The sequence below is a fragment of the Toxotes jaculatrix genome, chromosome 1 (genome assembly GCF_017976425.1).
Source record: "Toxotes jaculatrix isolate fToxJac2 chromosome 1, fToxJac2.pri, whole genome shotgun sequence".
NCBI lineage: Eukaryota > Metazoa > Chordata > Actinopteri > Toxotidae > Toxotes > Toxotes jaculatrix.
Genome location: NC_054394.1, coordinates 27,430,458 through 27,436,528, shown reverse-complemented (window position 1 = coordinate 27,436,528; position 6,071 = coordinate 27,430,458).

Below are 6,071 nucleotides of genomic sequence, written 5' to 3'. Positions count from 1 at the left end.
AAGAGACACTCCACAACCACAAAGAGACACAAGAAGACAGTTGTGATATTTGTAGGTGTTCTGTACCTGTTTCAGTCATGGGTAAATCGATTTTGAGTGAGCTTCTCCACAGCCAAAAGTTATAAATAAAGTTAGTTTAAATTACATGCAAGAAAAAACATATTCATTCGTATTCCTTTTTAAAGAACTGCACAGACCCCCAAATACAAGGAGGTAGCATAAAACCAGCAGCGATTAGCCTGGCTACCAACCGCAAAAACACTAGCTAGCCGCTAGCTTAACCACAGCTGAGACAGACAGGTTAGCTCAAATGGTCATAGCAAAAGAGTTTTTTTTACCTTGATGAAGTGAAGCCCGACATCTCAGCAGAGAATACGTCCTTTGTGAAGACTTTGTGTGGCTCCACATTGGTTTCACATAGAAGAGGAAAGCCGCCGACTTGAAACATGTCGCATAATCCCAGAGAGTTAGCCACAAACAGGCTTAGTCCTCAAAAAAACCGCAGTAACACCAATATCTGTTAACAGGTTAGCTTCTAGCCTTTTCATTAGCCTATATTTGCTTATGATTTTAAAAAAAAAGTAGGCCTACGCCGAATTTTCAGCTATCAGTTAATGTTTGCTCTAAAGCACGTCATGTTGTAACAATTGTTAATAAATTACTTTGATACTGAATAAAACTTGATTTCTCTCGGTCAAGCACTGGAGTCAGGTGCGTTTTTTTTTTCTTTTCTTTTTTTGGTCTGTGACTTCCAGGCGGGGTTTGTGGACGTTTATTTCCGGAGCCGATGATATCCTCTGAAAGTCTCATTAAATCTAGAATTATGTGTATACTGTCTGTGTATTTAGATTTGACTGTACTATGACTCCGATTCTTGAACACCTCCTGCTACTGCTGCTTCCGCCTGATATGGCAACACCGGGGAAGTTAGACCTAGTGTTGTGCGGATCGATACTGAAATATCCATACCAGATATTTATGTCCTAGAATCGATTCTCAAATTAAAATATCGATATTTTAATAATTTTGGGTAATTGTGTAGTTTGTCATTAACATGAACACAGTGGAAAGTAACAATACTATCGCGATATCATCTAAATGATGCCCAGTTGGTAGGAACTACTTCTTCTTCCGCCTGTCATAGTCATATGCGAAATGCGGCGGTGTAAATGCGCAAGCGTCGCAGCGCGCTGCTCGCTCAGTTCAGTTGACCGTGACCGTATGTCGGTAAGCGGCGTCAGTAAAGTGTGAACGTTGAATGTTTGTGTGAAAATGTTCATGCGAGCATTTACATGTTAAATGAAGAACTTTTACTTGTGATTGAGTTTTATGTTTTGGGGTTTTTTTTGTAAATATTACTGTATCGGTGCTTTTACTTTAAAAGGAGAGGCACATTAGGTTACTTCGAATACTTCAGTAGCCTTAATTTGATTAGTCACAGCAATAGAGTTCATACTGTGCATGTAGTCACAGCGAGTGTGTGGCATCACTTCAGCAGGTATTGATCTATGAATGAGCAGGGATTGGAAAACTGTGTGCACATACACATACACCAGAGAGTTACTGCCTGTCAGATAAAAGCCAAAATTTCATAATGTCAATAGAATTACCTCCTCAAAAAAAAAAAAAAAAAAATCTAAGTAGGGACAATGCCCCAGAACACTGCCTTTATTACTGTGCCAATATTGTGGCACATTCACACACCCTGAGGGGTCTTTGTATCGCTGCTGCTCACTCAGAAAAGTCAAATGTAGACTGCATATTGTCAGAAAGAGCGGGCTCAGAAAGGGACTCAAATGCACGACTCGAGTACACAGGAATAAGAGGCAAAAGCTGGTCTTTAATCCAAACAGGGTCGGTACACAGAAAGGCAGTCCAAAATCAGGCAGAGATATCAAAATCGTAAGGCAAAGACAAAAACCGCAAGGAGAACAAACCAGGTCAAAATACACAGGGAACGCTTGACTATACAGACAAAGGCGGGCAGAGAACAAAGGGGAGACCAAGACTTAAATACACTAGGAGGCGGGGAAACAATTAGACACAGGTGCAACACATTAGGGGCGGGACAGGTAATCACAGAGGCGGGAAACAAAGGAGGACAGGAAGTAAATTTACAAAAAAAGACAAAGGGGCTAGGAATTTCAAAGTAAAACAGGAAACTAACTAAACTGGTATCAGGGAACAAACAGACAAACAGGACCTGACTCAGGAGCTGGGTGTGACACATATCTGCTCTATTTGAATAAAAAGCAGTCATGTGCACATATTATAAATAGCAGATTGGTGCACCTACTTATACACTCAACCTAATTAGATATTATTTACTGGTTTGTGTTGTGATGTGATGTACAATCTATTTGACAGAAGCTAAAATGTACAGAGATCTATAAATATACTGTAGTAGCAATCAGTGTGTGACTCCTCTCCTTCAAGCACCCACCAAGTGCAGGTGCACACAGCTCTCAGAGCTCCATTAATAACACAATAGCTTATGTTACAGGTCCTGTATTTTCCTGGGCATGTAGTTCTTCTTTAATTATGATTTTACCTGCATGAGCACATTTTCTGATTGAAAATTAAAGATATTAGAAAGTATATCTACATCCCCATCTCACCCCATGGCCTAATCCAAGGATGTCAATAAGCATTTTATTATCCACTTTAGAAAATCTTTTAATTCACATTTAATGCCCTTGGTAGCTCTAATCAGTTGTGGCTCGGAGCCGTTGACCCTCAGCACCGGCGAGATGCTATCAGTTAGATAAATAAAGTGCAGTAATGTTCATTTTCACCCCTCTCCTGTAAAAACCATGTATCTCCAAAACGTCAACTTTTCACAAACTGAGAAAACCAGCCTTGTTTTTTTGAGATCGTCCAGTGGGTTTTCAGTTTATCTTAGGATAAACTAAGAAGTGGAAAAATGTTCAACCTGTAAAGAAACATTTAATCCTTGAGTGTTTCTAAAAAATCATCCCCATTTGGAGACTTGTGATTTACACTTGATTGATTCATATGATTAGTATTTTATACAAGCATATCCATTTAATTCTACTTTATACTTCCCTTCCACTACATTTCAGAGACATATTCTACTTGTTACAACTCCAGTTGCACAGTCACTAGTTACTTTTACACCTTTTTAATTTGGAAATTTGTTTCTCTGCCCTTAATTTTTCACTGAAGAGCATCTACCAGATGTTATTTAGCAAAAACAGGTCTGTGCCCATACTTACCCAAACAGACACATGGACAATGTCCATATTTATTTTGCACTGTAATGTGCAATAATAGGAACTGTATTCATGAGTGGCAGAAGCACTCTGATCATTTACTTAAGTTTAAGTACAATTACAACAATTTGAAAACTGTCCATTACAAGTAAAAGTCCTGCATTACGAGTCCAATACCATACTTTAGTGATACCCAACCCAGGGTTTGGGTCCCTCTAAACACTGCCAGCTGTTAGATAAATGCACTGGAGAAAAAAGTGCAATATTTCTTCCTAAAATATAGTGGAGTGGAAATAGAAAGTTGCATAAAATAGAGATAATCAAGTTAAGTACAGTACTCATATTGCAATTCTGTCACTTTACTTAGTTACTTTGCCCTTCTGACTTTATTGTATGAGAAAATGAAAATCTCTGCCTCATTAACATGACAATATATGCAACAAGGTTTTCCAGGTTCTAGCAGATCATCTGCTCTACAAGAGAAATGTGGTGCAGGCGATGCATGACACACAGCGGGGCGGCAGAACACACAAATGTGGGGTTTTTTGTTGTATAGTAGTATTACATCCAAGGCCATGACCTCTCTGACTCCTCATTCCACATCTGCAACTGCAACCCTGCCGCCATCCCTGGGAAACACACACAGAGTTAAGTTAATAACACTACCCCCCCACCCCTTCACAGATACAACCCAACCCCCTAGAGGAAGATCAAAAGCCAGCTGGTCAAACCACCTTGGAGAAGGTCTAAACACCTCAGGACTCAGAATCCCCTCTGTCTGAATGGGATGTGACCCAGAAGAGGAAGAGGATGGAGAGCCAGATGTTGAGGCGCTATGCTTCAGGGAGCGGGCGAGGGCTGAAGTGAGCCTGAGTGAGCAAGTGAGTGACAGAGGGAGTGATGTATGTGGTGTACGGTACTGTATCTGCATTCAGAGGGATAAGATGCCACATGTGAGCCTCCTGTCAGCACAGAGGAGCTTTACCCTGATGTGCATCCTTGTAGGGGCTTCTTTCTTCAACAGATACACAAGTGACGTCTCCCTAAAAGCTGAGAGGCAGCTCAGTGAGAGGTTTTATTTCACACAGCTCCTCAGCATTAGTCTGAGGGGGAGCTTGAAAGCTGCCGAGGCTCAAAGTCTCTCAGTTCGCTGAGCCAGTCACTCTCAAATTGGAGGAAATGTAAATGACTTATGTAATCAGCACCCTCCTCAAACACAACCCCCAAAAATTGTGAAGTCAGCACTTAACAACACTGTTGATAACTGCTTAAAAATAGCCAAATATAATCAGTCATGTTCAGCAAGTCAATTTACAGCTCGACCAAGTGAGCAGAATAAAACTGACATTTTATGTAGCTTCTCCCGCTGCATAATGAGGCTTATCCCCGACCCAGAGTCACCATCGTCATGCAGATGACGTGGAAGCTGTTACTCTGTATTAATCACACTGTATTAATCCATTTCTGCGTGTTGCAGACTTTAATAATCTAATATCCATATTTTTTTTTCCAAAATGTACCAAGAGCGCGACTGTTCATGCCTCTATATGTGCTCAGGTGAAACGACTCTTCTTGGTTGCGAGTGGATTTATTTCACGATTACAGTGGATTTTTTTCTTCACGCTGGATTTCCCAATTAATTTCAATTTCAGTTGGCAGCCCTTGACAGCCAAGACAAAAGACTTTTTTCCATTTTATTGAGACAGATTGGCCAAGAGTGTTGCTGCCATCTACAGACTCAAGATTACATTTGTTGACCCCCACCCCCACCCCCCCAATTCACACACACACATACACACACAATATAAACAGCCGAGGTCTTGAATGAAAATGAAATGGCTTGAGATGCCTGTGCCTGCAGCAGAGATGTCTGGGATGAAGAGAGCATACATACAGCTAAACGTGAGAGCAGATTATGTTTAGACCTCCAGTATTCACCTGTAGTAGCAGCACAGGATTAGCTGGGTGACAGTCACAGCCACAGCTATAAAGGCTCAGAGCCCTCATAAAATATTCTACAGACAGAATTATCTGCAGTGCTTTCCTGCTCGCTATCTCTTTCTATGTAACGCACACTCACAGATGCAGTTGACATGCTGCTCAGTAGTTTCTAACCTTTTTGGCTTGTGACCTCTTAAAACAATGCAATGTCTATTTTCAGCCCCTAGTCGAAGGTTGTATATCTCTACCCGTAGTGGACTAGCTAGCCAAAGCATAATTTTTCCTTCTCAGATTGATTTATCTGAATTTTAAAGGGCCTGGAGCAGTAAAAATTATCCAGTAATTCACCATAAGAAAAACAAAGCTTAGAGCTAAGTCTGGAAAAAATAAACATACTTTTGAGTTTCATTCAATATTTATCCTTATTCCATTAGTCGTCATGATCCCTGGGATTAACCTTACGACCTCACTGTGCTGTTCACCTCTGGGGTGTACATTCATTTCCATGTAGGTAACCCTAAACTTAACCATTACCGATACTTACCTAACCTTAGCCTTTACTCGACCCCAGTGAAGACAGGACCCATTTTAGCTCATGATAAATGGAACCGCTGTGAAACCAAATGAGGAACAACAAATTCTTAACCTCAGCAGTTTAAGTTGAAAATTATACAAACTACACCCAAAATTAGAGACAGGTGTCTGCGCCCACGGGTTCCCCCTCCTCCTGTCATCAGCTGCAGACAAACTGCAGCACAGCTCGCTGCTGCCCATTTGTCCAGTAGGCACAGAAATTACATCACCTCCCAGGAAAAAAAAAAAAAAAGGTTTAAGGTGAAGGGTGTAAAGGCCCCCCCTGGACTGAAAATAGCATACCTTTCTCCTGGATGGGCCAAA